The 19341-nt window shown below is 42.3% G+C and overlaps 1 pseudogene; it reads right to left on the bottom strand.

Moving 5' to 3' along the window:
* LOC127622433 (methylmalonyl-CoA mutase, mitochondrial-like) overlaps nucleotides 1-19341 on the bottom strand; it is a 38180-nt pseudogene that overhangs the window by 5214 nt on the left and 13625 nt on the right.

Genomic DNA, 19341 nt, shown 5'->3' with positions numbered 1-19341 from the left:
ACACACAAAAAATTATAATCTTTCATGTCTTCATTGAACACAGCCTATTAAAAATTCAAAGTGCTGTGGAAAAGTAATTGAAACCTTTGATTTAATAACCTGTCAATCATCCTTTGGCAGCAATTACCTCCACCAAGCATTTCCGGTAGCTGCGGATTAGACCTTCACAACATTTAGAAGGAATTTTTGACCATTCTTCCTTGCTTGAGCTCAGCCATATTCTTAAAATGTCTGGATTGAACGACTCTCTTGAGGTCATTCCACAGCATCTCTATTGGCTGGTGGATTTTCTTTTTTTGAAGTCATTCTGTTGTGGATTTACTTCAGTGATTAGGGTTATTGACCAGCTGCATCACCCAACTTCTACTGAGCTTCAGCTGGCACACAGCCACCCTGACATTATGCTGTACGATATCTTGATAAACTTGGGAATTAATTTTCCTTGATGATGCCAAGTGGTCCAGGCCCTAAATCATGATGCTCCCTCCACCGTACTTTACCACTGGTATGATGCTTTCATGTTGGTATGCGGCACACTTTTTATGCCATACGTTTTGCTGAGTGTTCTTCCAAAAAAAATCCCCCTTAGATTCATCAGTCCACAAAACATTTTCCCAGTAGCATTGTGAAGTGTCAAGGTGGTCTTTGTCAAACTTCAGGGACACATTTTGTTGGAAAGCAATGGCTTCCTTTGTGGTGTCCTGCCATGGACAATATGCCCGTTTAATGTTTTCCATACAGTAGACATGAACAGAGATGTAAAATAGTTCCAATAATTCTTTCAAGTATTTAGCTGTCACTGTAGGGTTCTTTTTAATCTCATTGAGCATTCTGCGCTGTGCCCTTTGAGTGACCTTGGCTGGATGGCCACTTCTAGGGAGAGTAGCCACAGTACTAAATTGTCTCCATTTATAGACCATTTGTCTAGCTGTGGACAGATGAATATCTAGTCTCTTTGAGATAACTTTGTAACCCTTTCCAGCTTCATGCAAAACAACAATTCTTGATCATAGGTCTACTGAGATCTCTTTTTTGATCTTTCTTGTGAACAGCAAACTCAAAATGTTTGAGTGCTTTTTATAAGTCAAAGTAGCTCTAACCCACACCTCCAATCTTGTTTCATTAATCGGATGCCAGGTTTGCCAACTCCTGACTTTAATTGACTTTTGTTGACAGCATTAGCATAGGGGTTTACATACAAGAGTGCTAAAAGTGCCCAAAGGTTGTTTCTTCAGGTTTGGGCACTTTTGGCTCAAGTCTCAATAAAATAATTTTCTTAATAGATTTTTTAATTTGTCTTCTAACAATGTCCAACAGTGTGTGTACGTGCATCACAGGAGATTTATGTCATTTTTACTGAAAGTCATTAGAATTCCATCCACAGTGTCATTTCTATCAGGAAGACACGCAGGCTTGAGTGAAGTTTAAGATGCCATTTATTTGATAGATGTAAAACAGAAAGTAATGTCTCTCTCTTTGGCATAGGCCCCGTCCGAGGGAGTTGTACCCGGAACCGTCATGTCCTGCCGGAGTTAGGAGGCAGGGGCGAGGAGCCTACCCCTGTGCGGGACAGGGCTCAACTGGTGGTGGTGGGGTGGTGGAGGTTGCCGTGTTAGCACACTGAAACAGCAATATGATAGATTGTGAGCGGACTTATAAAGAAATGGCTTACATGCGATTGGCTAGGAATTACCCAGCTAATGATGTGATGATGTACAGCTGCTAGTCTTCCCCCTAGAACTACGCTGCGCTTCCATTTACAGCACGTCAAATTCTGTATTGTGTGAAAATCATGGCCACGGAAATTATTTAAGATAATCGGAGCTAATTTAATGATTTTGATTTTATGTATCCAAAATACACACAATAAAATCATATTTTCACACTTTTTACATAGCTTGACAAAATTACAGCTTGATTGGAAATGACAGGCAATATAAACATTCTGCTCACAATTGGCATTTACCTTGATTTTTCTTTGTTTTCCACAAATATCACTTGTCTCATATTTTATCTCATGCATGCTCTTCACTGACACTTTTTTCAACTTGGTTAACAAGTAAACTAACTTTTAAAAAACTTTATTGGTGTGGTGGAAATGATTTTACTCATTTCACTATTAATTTGTTTTACCATATTTTATAACATGTTATCATTGGTAATATTCATAGTTTAATATTGATAGTCTGGGTCTGGGACAAGGCTAAAACAGTACAAATATATTCATAAAAGGCATCTGAAAAGTACCAAAAACAAATGATGAAGGCCTGGTAAAATGTTCAGTTTTAAGGTGACTTTCATTTAATCGAATGAAAAAGTTCTGCTAGTTTTAATAAAAATCAAACAAATAATATAAATATATCATCTGTACATAGAAATTTTTTTAAGAAAGCTGTGCTTCCCTTGCAGTTGTAGAGAAATCACCCCTAATGAAGCAAAATGAGAGAACAGGATTATTCTTATTTTGAAAACAGGGAGTGAATGGTAGCTTAACTCAGAGGTATGCATTTGATCTGCTCAGCCAGTGTATTTAATGTTTTGATATATTTGACTCAGAAAAGACATTTTAATAGATTCCAGCTATTAAAGTTGAGAGCAAAATTTGGCCCAGTGGGGGATAAACAAGATTAGCAAAAGTTAAGATGCTTTTGATCTGTGCATTGACTTTATGATCATTTTAACACATGGATGACTTTCAGAGAGAAGAGATCTTTTTACACAGACTTCTGAAAGGCTAGTCAACAATACAAACACAAACACTTTTTTTAACAGCAACTAAAGTATAGATACTCCATTTGTTATGACCGCTTTCAGTTCAACATACCTGAAAAAGAGGCCCGACGTCCACATCAAAGCCGAGGTCTGCAAATCCGGTGGCAATTACCTTTGCCCCTCTATCATGACCGTTCTGCCCCATTTTGGCCACGAGTAGACGTGGATTCCTTCTTTCATGCTTTTAAATTGTATGACTTTATTGCATGGAACAAGAGCAAATTTGCCTCAAATCTTTGAAAGATATTCAAGAGATTTAATGAGACATTTAGAAGTAATTTAGATATCAAGGTGATGTGTGGAATTTTTTTTTATGTTAAAATTAATTCTTCTATCCAAGTTTAATAAGCACAACTATTAGTCATTCGAAGGTTGATTCCCTTGAAAATCGTAAACACTGTGGCTCTTTGGGCAGCTTGCCAGGTTTTGGAACAGAGCTAATTTGTCTTTTGAGGGTCTAGCGTTTTTGCGGAGATGTTTTGTTTCATCCTTTAGACTGGGGTCACAGTGGGAGGGTAGACATGCTTTAATCTGGCTGCAGAAAACACAGATACACATTCATTGATAAATACAGTGTAATCTCAGAGCTTGTCTCCAGCTGAACCATCTTTATATATCATCAATTCAATGACTAAAGCCAAATCCACTTATGCTCGGTGCTTTATGATAATAACGATGATGAGGTCAAAAGGAAGTTATTCAACTGATCAGATTCAGAAATGGGCTGATTTGAAGTACAATCTGTGCACTGTTATTATAGCTCCAAATCATATTCTATGAATTCGCCTTCACGACCTGTTAAGCTGGCAAAAGTTATCGTAGGTTAACAAGGCATGCAAGTGATTCTTTCAAAATTTGCTTTTTCTGAAATATAAGGAAATATACAGTTGGTCGTTAAAATGTTAATGTAATAACTATAGCTAAATATGCATTTCTGTCATGTGAGCCTGTTTTGATTCAGCAGTATAGACTTGACATAACATGTTTAGACTTTGTCATGCCTGTTTGGTCACTTATTTGATTTCTAGCTTAATCGTTAAAGGGATAGTTCACCCAAAAATGAACATTCTCTCATCATTTACTCACTCTCATGTCATCCCAGATGTGTATGACTTACTTTCTTCTGCAGAACACAAACAAAGGTTTTAAGAAGAATATTTCAGCACTGTAGGTCTATACAATGCAAGTGAATGGTGACCAGACCTTTCAAGCTCCAATAATTACATAAAGGCCAAATAAAAGTAATCCATATGTCTCCAGTGGTAAAATCTATGTCTTCAGAAGCAACATAATAGGTGTGGGTGAAAAAACAAATACATTTTTAAGCACATTTTTACTATAAATCTCCACTTTTACTTTCAAGTAAAAGTGAAAGAGAAGATTTATAGTAAAAAGGGATTTAAATATCAATCTATTTCTCACCCAAAGTGATTGCATCACTTTAGAAGACATATATTAAACCACTGGAGTCAAGTTGATTACTTTTATGCTGCTTGCATGTGATTTTTGGAGCTTCAAAGTTCTGGTCACCATTCACTTGCATTGTTTGGACCTATAGAGCTAAAATATTCTTCTAAAAAATCTTAGTTTGTGTTCTGCAGAAGAAAGAAAGTAATACACATCTGGGATTGCTTGAAAGTAAGTAAATTAGAGAATTTAAATTTTTGGGTAAACTATCTCTTTAATAATTGGTTAATAGTGGTGGTTATTCTGTTAAAAGAGTTTTCAAAAATGTGCATCCCTAATATGCTGTCTGCATTGTTTTAGCTCCTGATTCACAAAAATTAATTATGCAAATCAAGTAACGACACATACAGCAAAAAAAAACCTTTGTGAATAAGTCGCAGAAAATGTGACTTTAAAAACTGCTGGTTTAATGTCTGGTCTAGCTGGACAGCAGGTGGTAAAGTGGTTTTCGCTGAAATGATAATGCATGCTAAATTGGCGTAACTGTTATGTGAATTTACCCACTCAGTTGCAACTTGGGTTGAACGTGCAAATTTTTTCTAGAATGTCTCCATAGTGCCTTCAAGTACAGCCACACTCAGGAGTATAGTCCATAAGTGCCATTCCAGGAAGAGCCACTCAATTGGAAAAAAGTGGAATTTGTGAGCTCAAACCTGTCATGTGCCAGTGCAATCTCCTCGTGCTCGCCGAACTCACTGCGGTTTGCCCCGCTCACCATATGCATGCTGGCCTTGTGCTCTTCAAAAACTGCTCTGAATCCATAATCTCCCCAACCGAACACCAATAGAACCCAATCAAATCCTTTAATCCATGCATAATCACATTATATTGCACAATACAATTCCATTACTGTTGCTTGGATTCTTATGTAATTTGAATTTCTGTTTACAGTCGAATAAAGTGATAGAAATCACATTCCACATGTACAAAATGTAATCCTTCAATCTGCCACTGAAAAACACCAGTTTTGTGCTAATCTGTGGCAAAACAAAGACATGCAGCACTAACTCAAGCTCTTCTAGCTAAACTTTCAAAGGCTGTGAGAGTTTAAAAAACATGACAAATCAAAGCCTAAATGGATCTGTGTCAAGAAAGCGACTTAAGACCACTCAGCAGGGTATATGTGCACCAGAGTATGTGAGCAGTATGGAGCAAGTTGCGTGAATTTATTATTAATTTATTTTTAACAATCAGAGCATCTGTGTTCATCCCGTTACTGTTTGTTAATGGCCAAAAAAATGCAATTAGCAAAGTGTGGCAGCGGGGGCGTGGTCAAGCGCCCGTCCGGGAGAGAGAAGCGGTAAGGGCGCTCACACCTGGGCCAAATTATGACTAACACCTGTCTCTAATTGCAGTAGAGTGAGGAGAGCGGTGAAAAAGCCAGCGGCCGCAGAGCAGAGGGAGTCGACCAGAACAAGCCAACCCACTGCGCTTGTGATATTGTGTGTTGATTTTCTTATAATTGTTTGTGAGACAGACATTAAAAACCTTACCTTTTTTCCCTGGAACCTTCGTTTCCTGTCCTCCTTCCCGTGAGGGTTCTACACTGGTGCCGAAACCGGGAAAAACCATAATAATGGAACAGAGTTCGCCCCATAGAGTCCTCCCAGCTGGCTGAAGTCCTCCAGTCCCTCGCGACACTCCACCAGAGCCACCAACAATCCCTGCTTGAGCTCCGGCAAGACCAGGATCGCCGTTTTTTCGAAATCATGCGGGCTCAAGCAGAGGATCGGCATGCCATCCGGAGCCTCCTCAGCCAGGAGGCCGCTCCAGCCGCAGCCGCGACCCCGGACGGGCGCTTGACCACGCCCCCGCTGCCACACAAAGATTCACCATATATTACACAGTGTCAGCACACTATTATCAGTCAAAATGAAAGAAAGATGGAATACTGAAATAGGTGTTCATCATTCCAACAAGGTGTTCATCATTTACTCACCCTCATGTCGTTTCAAACCAGTATGACTTTCTTTTCGAACTAAATTTGATGATTATCAACACAATGTCAGTTGACAGTGACTCACTTTAAAGCACATATGCTTATGAAGGCATATAATAGATTTGGTGAGAAACGACCCGAAAATCATTTCTAGTAAAAATCTTGACTCTATTGCACGTTAATTAGTGCAATGAGAGAAACTCGTTCACAGTGACTTGCATGTTTACATGAGAACTTGCATTCTTTACTGTTAAAAAGCTTTAAAGTGAGTCAACAACAACCGCCATTGCATTGAAAAGACCGAAATATTCATTCAAATTATTTCCTTTTATGTTCCGCATAAGAAAGAAAGTCAAATGGGTTTGGAATGACATGAGGGTGAGTAAAGAATGACAGAATCTTCATTTTTGGGTGAACAATCCCTGTAAATCACTTTAAAGGAGAGGGAAATGGAAAACCCAGAGTGGACTAATTACGGAATGTAACTAATTACGATTTAATCCTGTTCTCTATTCCACTACATACTCTTATGAGAACTTTCTAGACCCGAAATGATTGCATGAGCAAAAGCAGACTATGTACCATGTGTAGGTTTCAATTGGATTGACTGATGGGGAGACATCCCATCTGATTAAAAGAATTGGGTTCTGACAAGTGTTATGATTGGCAGACAAGTCATTTTAAGGGGTTGGAAGTTGGATGGAGCACTGTCATATCCAAAGAGATGGGAAGGGTGGCAGCTTTTGAAGAAGAGGTATCAGATTGGGTAATTTGAACTTGTTTGTGGGAAAGTGGGGCAAATATTTGGCTTCCAGGGAGGGACAGTGGAGAGAGAGGCGTAGATGTTATGTGTGTGATTATTATTTATAAATTATTTTTTTATATTTGTTTTGTGTGTCTATAATCATGTGGGACCACTGGAGTGTTCTTGTGGGTTGGGTTGGGGGTTGGGGATTGGGAGGGGTAATAGAGGGGTTAAATGTTCTTGCCTTTATTTGTTAATATATGAATCAATAAAACATTTTAATTTGAAACCACACTAATGGCTTTTGGCATTAATAAATGGTAAATCTTTATTTGCTTTGTCCCTTTAATGGAAATGTTTTGTTGCAACATCTGTTGACAACTGCTCATTCACACACACCAAGATACATGCAATATCCAAAATATACAACAAACATGAATATAACACATACATAGCTAAAACATTTACAATATTAAAATATTTATTAGCTACTAACTCACTTGTCTAATAACTCTTATTTCAGAAGATTTTTTAATAACAACTTCAATCTCGTCCTCACAATGATTTTAAAGTCTTTCTTCACAAACTATTGCATGACTATAGAAGACTTAGAATGTGGCATAATAATCATATGGAGCTACTTTATGGTACTTTCATGGTGCTTTTATGTCCATTTGGAGCTATACAGACCATTCCCATTTTGTGGGTATACCTTTAAGGTGCACCTGTGTGTTTGTAATTGTGATTATGTTGTAGGACTGGGTAAAAATATAGATTTTTAGAGTAAAACAATCCATTTGAACAATATCAATTCTTAAATCCCAAGATCTATCTTTTACGATATGAACAACTCTCTACAATGTGAGTAAAGCACTCGTATATTCGACCAAATTTCACGCTGTGTGACTAAATAAGTCAGCTTTTGAGTTCTCTCTCATTAATATACACTCATTTACACTCTTTGCAGAACTGATGGTTTTCTTAAAGAGACAGTACCGATTTTTATCACATGTTCAACAAATCAATGTAAATACTATACTAATTATACATTAAACAACAAACATGTAACAAAATAGAATATATGCAATATATATATATATATATATATATATATATATATATATATATATATAAAATAACACTGTTCGATTGCGGCCAGGCATCTCTTCGCTGCCTCTGCATCTCTGCTCTCTCTGACCTGCAAAGCAAGCACAGCCTCATTACGATTGGCAAACACTGACCCTGGATCAGCCACCACAAACATACAGGGGTATGTTACCAAATTGTGAAGGCAGTAGACAGTACAAAAAAAGTCTGTACATGAATCATAATTTAAGAGTCATATCTGTTTGTTATTAGCTGGTTATTTGTGATAAATGTGCATGAATGTGTCACTTAAATGGTTGAATCTTAAACTTGTGTCAAAAACACTCTCCATTGCCGCATAATTTGGAAACCGAGGAGGTTAGTATAGTGAAAATGTATAAGTGTGGATGTGGCCTTAACCAACCAACAACCCCCACCACTTTTTATTTTTTTTATTTTAAATAAAGTAACATTTGATTTGACATGATACACTGCCTAGCCAAAAAAAGTCTAAAATTTATTTCGACCGCCTTTAGCTTTGAATACTGTGCACATTCGTTGTGGCATTGTTTCGACAACCTTATGCAACCTCACAACATTTATTTCTGTCCAGGTTTGCTTACATTTTTAATCGAGATCTTGTATTGATGACGGGAGAGTCAAACCGCTCTGTAAAGTCTTCTCCAGAACATCCCAAAGACTTTCAATGGGGTTAAGGTCAGGACTCTATGGTGGCCACTGGCCAATTCATGTGTGAAAATGATTCCTCATGCTCCCTGAACCACTCTTTCCCAATTTGAGCCTGATGAATCTTAGCAATGTCGTCCTGGAATATGTCCATGTCATCAGGGAAGAAGAAATCCATTGATGGATTACCTGCTCATTCAGTACATTCAGGTAGTCAGCTGACTTCATTTTATTACTGCATAACATTGCTGAGCCTAGACATGTCCATTTGAAGCAACCCCAGATCATAACACTGCCTACAGAGGCTTGTACAACGGGCAATTTGCCTGATGAGTGCATCGATTCATGTGCTTCCCTTCCTACCCTGACACGCCAGTCGCTTTGGAATGGGGTAAATCTGGACTCATCAGACCACAATACCTTTTTCCATTGCTCCACTGTCCAATCTTTATGCTCCCTAACAAATAGAAGTTGTTTTTTCTGATTAGCCTCACTAACAAGTGGCTTTCTTGTGGCCACACAGCTGTTTAGTTCCAATCCTTTAAGATCACATCGCATTGTGCATGTGGAAATGCTCTTGCTTTCACTATTAAACATAGCCGTTTTATAGTGCGATGGCCATTCTACTATCGATTTATACAATTTGACTTTAAGCGTTTTAGTGATCTACGATCACTCAAGATTGTTTACTGACAAAATTTCTTCCGCGAAGCTGACGGCTCACCACTATCCTTCCAGGTTTTAATATTGCGTTGGACAGTTCTTAACCCAATTCCAGTGATTTCAGCAATCTCCTTTTAGTTGTTTACTTTGCTTTATGCAGGCTAATAATTTGCCCCTTCTGAAACACAGTAACATTTTTCCACAACCACGGGATAAGTCTTCCGACATGGTTGTTTAAGAAATGAGAAGCTACACACTGCATCAGTTACGGTTAAAATAATTGTTGCCAGCTGAAACATATTAATTACTGCAATAATGATCCAATCATAGGCTCTTAAATATCTGCTTATTTACATCCAAACAGTGAAATTTTTTTTTTCTTTTTTTGGCCAGACAGTGTATATGATCCCTGTAAAACAGCACCAGTTTTGTTAACTCAAGACACATGAAGAGTTTTATTGCCTTGACACTATACATAAGGCTACATCGCAACATGCAATTCTCTGAAGTGAGATTTGTGTCTATTCAAGCTAGAAGCCCTCTCTCCTGACCGAGTCTTAGATAAGCTTGCCGCCTTCACGTCTGGGGTTAGTCTGAAGGCAACAGCTGAAGCCATGAGAAGCAATTAATGTGCAAAAGAAGAAAAACAAACAACATCAAAGTATACAATTCTTTTTTAGGCAGTAACATTTGGCTGACCTGTCTGGCCCCCTCAGCCTCCCCTTGTCAGGAGACATTAAAAGCCAGGCAGAGGGCATCAATGATGCACCATAGCTCAGGGAATGCAGAACAAATAAGGGTATTGTTATAGCCAATCATTTGCACATGACAGCTTGCTTCCAGACTGTTATGCTGGGTGTGGAAGCAGGACAGGACAGACAGAGGTGCGGATCCAAATGCGGTATTTATTATGGCAACTAAAAATCACATAAAAACACAGGAACAAAAGAAAACATCCACAATGGGAAAACAGAGACTGAACCTTTGAAAGGACACGGGAACATCTACAAAGGGCACAGGAACCTCGAACGGGTGAGTAATCACGGGAAACACGGGCAGGAAACAAGGAGCTAACACATACAACGATCGACAAGGAGTGGAAAACACACAGGGTTTATATACACAGACACAGGAGGATCACAAACGACAAACAGGTGCAAACAATGACACAGTGATGGCAGTGAGAAGATCTGGGAATTGTGGGAAGTGTAGTTTTTCACAAGGACAGTGAGACTCAGGGCAGACAACAGGGAAAATGTGACATGGAACGGGATCGGTGACGGGTGAAACGGAAAACACGGCGCGGACAACAAGGAAACGTGAAATCAACGTGATAGTGAAACAGAGAACAGAGGGCAGACAACACAGGAACGTAACATAACCCCCCCTAAAAGGACCGCATTCCAGACGGTCCTAAAGCAAAAGAAAAACCCACACAGAAGAACCAAAACAAAAGATCCAAGGAGTGAGGGGGTAGACCCGGGGGGACACAGACAGAGAAAAGGGAGCACAGAGACAGACCAAGAAGGCACAAGGGACACGGAGACAGACCACGGGGGCACAAGGGGCAATTAGGCAGTCCACGGGGGCACAAAGGGAAATGAGACAGGCCACGGGGGCACAAGGGGCAATTAGGCAGTCCATGGGGGCACAAAGGGACAGGTTTGGGTGGTCTGGGAGGTGGCCATCGGACAGGGACAGGTCCAGGAGGCCTAGGAGGCGGCCACAAGACAGGAACAGGTCTGGGGGGCCTGGGAGGTGGCCATCGGACAGGGACAGGTCCAGGAGGCCTGGGAGGTGGCCTCAGGACAGGGGCAGGTCTAGGAGGTCTGGGAGATGGTCGCAGAACAAGGGCCGGCACAGGGGTCCTGGGGAGTGGCTCCGGGACAGGGACAGGTTTAGGTGACCTAGGGGGTGGCCACAGGGCTAGGGCTGGTTCAGGGGGCCTGGGAGGAAGAGTGGCCCCTAGGGGAGCTGCAAGGGGCTCTGGAGATGAAGCTGAGGGAGGCTCTGGAGGCGGAACCGATGGAGGTGGCGCCGTAGGAGGCTCTGGAGGCGGAGGCCTGGAAGTCTGTGGAGGTGGAGCCGAGGGAGGCTCAGGAGGTGGAGCCGAGGAAGGTGGCGCCATAGGAGGCTTTAGAGGCGGAGGCCTGGAAGACTCTGGAGGTGGAGCCGAGGAAGGCCTAGGAGGCGGAGGCCTGGAAGGCTCTGGAGGTGGAGCCAAGGGAGGTGGTGCCGTAGGAGGTTTCAGAGGCGTGGCCCTAGAAGGCTCTGGAGTCTCTGGGAGCAGAGCCATAGGAGGCTCGGGAGGCGGAGCCGTGAAAGGCTCGAGTGACTTGAGGGGCGGAGCCCTGGGAGGCTCGAGAGGCTTGAGAGGCAGAGCCCTGGGAGGCTCGAGTGGCTCGAGAGGCGGAGCCCTGGAAGGCTCAGTGACTTGAGAGGCCCGGGATGGCCGAGAGGCTTGAGAGGAGGAGCCTGAAGCTCGAGAGGAGGAGCTCTGGAGCTCAGAGCTCTGGAAGCTCGAGAGGAGGAGCTCTGGAAGGCTCGAGGAGGAGCTCTGGAAAGCTCGGGAAGCTTGAGAGGCGGAGCCCTGGAAGGCTCGAGAGGCTTGAGGGGCGGAGCCCTGGAAGGCTCAAGAGGCGGAGCCCTAGGAGGCTCGAGAGACTGGAGGCGCGGAGCCCTGGAAAGCTCGGAAGGTGGAGCTCTGGAAAGCTCGGGTAACTCGGAAGGCGGAGCTCTGGAAAGCTAGGGTAACTCGTAAGGCGGAGCTCTGGAAAGCTCGGGAAACTCGGAAGGCGGAGCTCTGGAAAGCTCGGGAAACTCAGAAGGCGGAGCTCTGGAAAGCTCGGGAGGAGGAGCCCTAGAAGACTCGAGAGACTTGGGAGGCGGAGCCCAGGAAGACTCGGGAGGAGGAGCCCTGGAAGGCTTGAGAGGCGCTGGCTCTAGGACGGCCACTGGCGCTACTTGGCGTCCGCTACTGGCGCTGGCTCTTGGGTCGGTCACTGGCTAGCTCTTGGGCACGCTACTGGCTGGCTCTTGGACGGTCACGGCCACTGGCGCTGGCTCTTGGACGGTCACGGCTACTGGCGCTGGCTCTTGGACGGTCACGGCCACTGGCGCTGGCTCTTGGACGGTCGAGGCTACAGGCACTGGCTCAGGGATGGTCGAGGCTACAGGCACTGGCTCAGGAACGGTCGAGGCTACAGGTGCTGGCTCAGGAACGGTCGAGGCTACAGTGCTGGCTCACTGACCTCTGAGGCGACAGGTACTGGCTGGGTGACCGTAGCAGACGAGGGCTCTGGCTCGCAGACCGGGGCAGGCGAGGGCTCTGGCTCGCTGGCGTGGTCTCTGGCTCGCTGGCCGTGGCAGGCGTGGGCTCTGGCTCGCTGGCCGCGGCTGGCGTGGGCTCTGGCTCGCTGGCCGCGGCTGGCGTGGGCTCTGGCTCGCTGGCCGTGGCAGGCGTGGGCTCTGGCTCGCTGGCCGTGGCTGGCGTGGGCTCTGGCTCGCTGGCCGTGGCTGGCGTGGGCTCTGGCTCGCCGGCCGTGGCTGGCGTGGGCTCTGGCTCGCTGGCCGTGGCTGGCGTGGGCTCTGGCTCGCCGTGGCAGGCGTGGGCTCTGGCTCGTAGACCGGGGCAGGCGAGGGCTCTGGCTCGCTGGCCGTGGCAGGCGTGGGCTCTGGCTCGCAGACCGGGGCAGGCGAGGGCTCTGGCTCGCTGGCCGTGGCAGGCGTGGGCTCTGGCTCGCTGGCCATGGCAGGCGTGGGCTCTGGCTCGCTGGCCGTGGCAGGCGTGGGCTCTGGCTCGCTGGCCGTGGCAGGCGTGGGCTCTGGCTCGCTGGCCGTGGAAGGTGTGGAGTAGCGAGCAGAAGCTTCTGCCCTCCTCCTCCTCCTCCTCCTTAGGGCTGACGAGGTTGAGCGCGCTGGCGCAGGAGTGGACCAAACTGGCGACGCTGGTTTGTGGATTAAGGCAGGCGTGGAGGTTGGCTTGCTGGCAGGTGGGGCAGGTGCGAAAGGACGAGCCATGGAAGACTGGAGGGTCACCACTGCGGGAGGAGAGGCAGGGTCTTTCTCAACAACGCCCACAGTGAGTGACGAGCCGCAGACCAGCAAAGTCTCCTCCACGAATTCCAGGAGAGTCCAGCCGCGTCGCCGGTGGCAACCACTCCTTAGCTGAACTGTTCAGATTGCCCCTGAAGAAAGCCACCAGGGAGGAGTCTGGGAAGTCCGCGACACTCGCCAGCTCGAGGAAGTCGCGGATGTGGTCCTCCACAGGACGGTCCTCTTGTTTCAGGCAGAGGAGTCTGAAGTTCGCCTGTTGCACCGCTGGATCCATTGTGGGTCGATCGTTCTGTTATGCTGGGTGTGGAAGCAGGACAGGACAGACAGAGGTGCGGATCCAAATGCGGTATTTATTATGGCAACTAAAAATCACATAAAAACACAGGAACAAAAGAAAACATCCACAATGGGAAAACAGAGACTGAACCTTTGAAAGGACACGGGAACAACTACAAAGGGCACAGGAACCTCGAACGGGTGAGTAATCACGGGACACACGGGCAGGAAACAAGGAGCTAACACATACAACGATCTACAAGGAGTGGAAAACACACAGGGTTTATATACACAGACACAGGAGGATCACAAACGACAAACAGGTGCAAACAATGACACAGTGATGGCAGTGAGAAGATCTGGGAATTGTGGGAAGTGTAGTTTTTCACAAGGACAGTGAGACTCAGGGCAGACAACAGGGAAAACGTGACATGGAACGGGATCGGTGACGGGTGAAACGGAAAACACGGAGCGGACAACAAGGAAACGTGAAATCAACGTGATAGTGAAACAGAGAACAGAGGGCAGACAACACAGGAACGTAACACAGACATAAAGATAATGATCATATTACAATCAGCTTGTGCAAATCATTGGGAGAACTGCAAATACAGCACTGAAATAGGATCCATGGGAAACATGGATCCAGCATATTCCATGTACATTTTAAACTGTATATAATTTTTTATTATTTAATCATTATATATTGAAAAATTATTATTTGAGGGCTTTCTCAGCAAATGTCTGCATATGCGATGAAGTGCAATTAATTTGATTAATCGGCATACCATGTAATTCATTTCATTCAATTTTTTAATCGATTGACAGCCCTAGTAAAAACGCAATAGGCTGATTTTTTTTAACCATTCAAAAATACAGAACATCGCAAGACCCGTTTCCCATGCTATTCCACTGCATCTAGCTATTTTTGAAAGCAAGCACTTCCTGTGTGAATGGCCCCTCACACCTATACCAAGCAAAAGAAACCACTGAAAAAACAAACAAAAGAAATTTGAATGGTTTCCAATGCAAATACCATTACAAACCATCAGCTGATAACTATTAAAACTATTACCAATGTCATAACATGCTAACAGTAGAAGCCAATGGCTTTCCCAGTAGAGATCCATGGGGACTAGTTTCATTCAAAGCAATGCAATATCACACTAGTCTCATGCTAACATGTTTAATGTTTAAGTTGTACAGCTAAACTTTCGAAAAAGTTTGATAATTGCATATTTTAATTGCACACTTGCTGCTAGGCTTCCATTGTTAATGTAATAAAGAAAGTGTTTTTTATTTGTTTTTTGTACAAAATGAGGAAGGGTAGAAATTATTTTCTGTGGATATCAACATCCTGTCACAGATGCTGTCCAAAGATTCCTTGTTTATACTCAAGGTGTTTTGGACAACCATGATGCCCTTATAAGTGAACAAATGTCAAAAGCTTCCAGATCAAACCAATCACCTTCAAATGTTTTGATCTGCCGCTGTTGGCGAGAAATGGTGCAGCTGGCACTACACGTTTTACATCATGTTTACATCTTCAGCATCAGTATATGGACTTTCCTCTTTCTGAAGTAAATCAGAATCCCCAGGCCACGATCTGTCGAGTCACTTTGATCATCAAAGATCAAACTGAGGTTTTATTACTTGCTGTGACAGAGCTCAAAACACCAAGCAAACACACTAAAAAAGGTTTCACTCCAGGGAAACGGCTATCAACCCACAAAGGGCCTAAATTGAGGGCATGATTTAAAAATTTAAAGTGCACTCTCTTTTCATCACAGGCCAACTGCAGGGGTAAAACATGTCAAACTGTTCCATACAAAGACAACATGCAGGCCAAATAAGTGAATGAGGTCTTCTATAACTCGCAAAAAAGGGCCATGCATTGTAGAAAACACATTCATTGGATTTGAATACATTTTTGCAGGGTGAGGTAAGACCACACTACATATGGTCTGATACATGAGAAACATCTATTGGTTAGGTTTGTAACCTCAAAACAATGATTGACTGACGAGTTTCTAGAGAAAGCTGTTTCTTTTTTTGCCATTTTTGGCATTTTTTACCTAATATTGACCGTAAGACATGCCAGTCTATTGCATAATGTGGCAACGCAAAACAAACACAAAGACAATGTTCAGCTTCATTTAACGAACCAATTAGCTTTCAACTGTGTTTGATATAATGGAAAGTGATTTTCTAGTACCAAATTAGCATTTTAGCATGATTACTCAAGGATAAGGTGTTGGAGTGGTGGCTGTTGGAAATGGGGTCGGACGGAGTGCGCATCTCCTTTCCTCCTCGTCTGCCTGACAGACTTGTCAACTTGCACCACACACACACACACACATGCAGTGGAGAAAATGTCAGAGAGAAGCAAGGTGAGGGGGTCTGACATAAGTTTAGGGTTTCTAAACTGGTGGGTCGCAGGTCTATTCGGACTGGGTCACAGACAGCAGGGAAATAACAATGCCATGGTTCTGACTTGAAAAATTGTTTAAAGTTTCAATTATAATAAAGCCTTTGTTCAACCAAAAACAAACAAAAAACCCTTCTGTTTTCACTCCTTTTAGGGTCACTGTAACTGATAATAATAACTGTGTAATACCATATACCGTGAAACCTTGATATATTCTGAGACTGTTATGGAACCATGACAATCTCATACCGTTGCATTTCTAGTTGTGATTTTGCTTTTATACAACAGTGCAATGAACAAGTGAATTTAAAAATGAGGAAAAACTGAGTACAGTCATAAAAAACACATTTGAGCTGAATGAAACGAGTCATAAGTGTTCTGTTGTTGGTTGTAAAAGTGAACATAAGAGTCTTCTTGTACTCCCGGCATCAAAGCCACTGAAGACGCAGTGTTTTGTTTTTGAAGTAAATGTGCCCCAAAACATACAAACATTTGTGTATGTTAGTGCAAATAATTTTGCACCGGACTGCTTTGTGAATGATTGTCAATATAAAGCAGGAATTTCAAAATTCTCAAACATGGATCAGTACCAACTTTTTTTGTTCCAGCTTTATATCCTGAAGATATAAGTATCACACTTTATATTTTGTGAATGTTTGCAAATCGCCTTTCTGAGTGTGCTTGTTAGCTGATTCCACGGCTAATGCATCTAGAGTTAACATTGTCTCTGATTGTATTCACGGAGACCAAATATACATATAAATATATTCATACATATATGGCTGAACTCAGGTATTTACACTGTCAGTCATTTTGGTTCTGATTTGTTGTTGCTGTAGTATCCGAACCACAAGCTGTAAAGGCACAGCCCTCTTCCGGAAAGGGGGCGGGGAGCAGCAGCTCATTTGCATTTAAAGAGACACACATGAAATCAGAGTGTTTTTGACTCAACCCAAAAAGAAGCATATATAACATGGTATAATAAATGATCCGTTGGGTATTTTGAGCTGAAACTTCACAGACACATTCTGGGGACACCTGAGACTTATATTACATCTTGTAAAAAGGGCATAATAGGTCTACTTTAAAGCCATTTAAAGCTATTTCCTAGTTTTAGTAGTGTAGTAGTAATATGAGTGATCATGGAGCGCTTTTGTTTTTTGTTTCCAAACTGAGTGCCCATGAAGCAAAGATGGCAACATCCAGGTTACAAAATTGCAGGGCTGAATAATACAGCCAATCAACTGCCATAGAGGTTAATGGGAATGCTAACAGATATTTCTCTCCATACATTATACTGTAGACTAAAGCAACACAAAAGCACACACCTTTCTAAAGTGAAATTTTATCTTGTCTTCAAGGGAAAAATCTCACACCTGAATGAACCTATAAGATTTTAATTTTAGGTTCGCTTGAAGACTACACATGAAACATCAAGTCAAGGGTGAACTGGAATTTATATGACAGTCATAGAATGTGGACTATTGTGCCATATTCATAACTAAAACTCATGAGACATAGTGAATAATCTTTTCGGGGGCAAGATAAATCTGCACTCAAAACAAAAAGCATTCAATCTGAATTCATGAGATAAGACCATTGAAAATGCAATGTTTCCAAAAAAATCATCAAAACAGGCTATTAATATTATTCTTTTCATCTTTTAAAGCAACTTTTTTTATCCTCAACATTTTCATGTCATATAATCTTTTATTCAGATAAACAGCCAGTTTGATTTACTGCACAGCAGCTATGCACTACAATTTAGTGTTTAAGCTGGCTTGTCTTTTCCAAAATACCCAGGACTGTCAAAAGCTTTTACTAAAAGGACATCTAGAAATGTACCACAGATACAGAAAAATATAATTTTTACATGAGGATGTAGAAGTCTTTATAGAGGCTTTGATGAAAGTGAATTCCTCAAAGACATGTAATTACCATGGGGACAGGCTCAATGCTGATTGATGACATAATCGTACAGTTTTGGCATCGCTCCAGCATGAAAGAGATATTTTTCCTGGGTTTTATATTAAAAAGTAAAAAAATAAATAAATACAAAAACAGACTGTAAAGAGGTTAATGGAAAGGAGGAGGCGAGAACAGGCTTGTCAATATAAATAATAGTTTAATATAAAACTTAAACAAAAGACAAACACACACACTTGACAGACATGTCCGTAAACGATCTCTCTCTCCCGCACGATCCTATGCAGTTGACCTTTATCCCTCTCGGGGGGCTTGATTAGCCTAATAGGGGACCGGGTGTGTACGATCACGACCCCGCCCCGCCCTCCGCCCTGCCACATTCCTCCCTCGTTCTCTCAGGCTGGGGAGCCCCCGGCCTGAGAGAACGTACACCCTTTCCCTGGGGGAGGGTGTGCTTTAAGCCTAGTCTGCCGGCAGGTCATCCCCATCTACCTGGATGAGGGAGGGGACAAGAGGAGGGAAACAGAAAATGGGGGGGTACTTCCTGTAACAGTGTAGTACCCCCCAAAAACACTGTGACTATGACTAGCAAAAAGAAAATAGAAAACCTTACTAAACAGTACTGTGGCAGTAACAATTGGTTATACCATAGTACTTTGAATATATACCATAGATAAGCAACTATGGTATTTATATACCGTAGTACTCCAAGTTACTTAAAAGTAACTTACTTACTCATGATACTAAAAAAAAACAACAACAAAAACATAAATCTATAATAGTAATACCATGGTAAATTTTTGTTAGTGATACACTACTGATATACAGTAAGTGCTACAATGATGTCAACAGTCAGTGATGGACACCAGATACTATAGAGTGGAACAGTGCCCACCTATTTTATTAGCAGAATTGGTTTCAGAAGTATTTTTCCATTGTTGTATTTTTCAATAGGGATTTAAAAAAGTTCTAAGCCATGAACCAAACCAACCAGCGCTTGAATCTTGTAATCACAACATTACAAACTTTGATTTAAAAGCAAAAAAAGTGTTTGAAAATCTGATAAAAATATAAAGTTAAAAGACTTTAAACAATCTCATGAAGCATTGCGAATGGTGTAATATAATTACAATTAAAATTAAATTAAAAAAAATCTTAAACTGTTGATTTAAAGAAATATTCAGATATATAAGCAGTTTGATTGTTTAGGGAGCGTACAGAAAAAATATATTGTCGTAAAGTAAATATAACAGATTAAGTACTTTCTATATTGAATAAGTTAGTTTAAGCATGAAC

The sequence above is a fragment of the Xyrauchen texanus genome, chromosome 28 (genome assembly GCF_025860055.1).
Source record: "Xyrauchen texanus isolate HMW12.3.18 chromosome 28, RBS_HiC_50CHRs, whole genome shotgun sequence".
NCBI lineage: Eukaryota > Metazoa > Chordata > Actinopteri > Cypriniformes > Catostomidae > Xyrauchen > Xyrauchen texanus.
The sequence above is the reverse complement of the archived record's forward strand: the minus strand, read 5'-3'. Positions and strand labels throughout refer to the sequence as shown.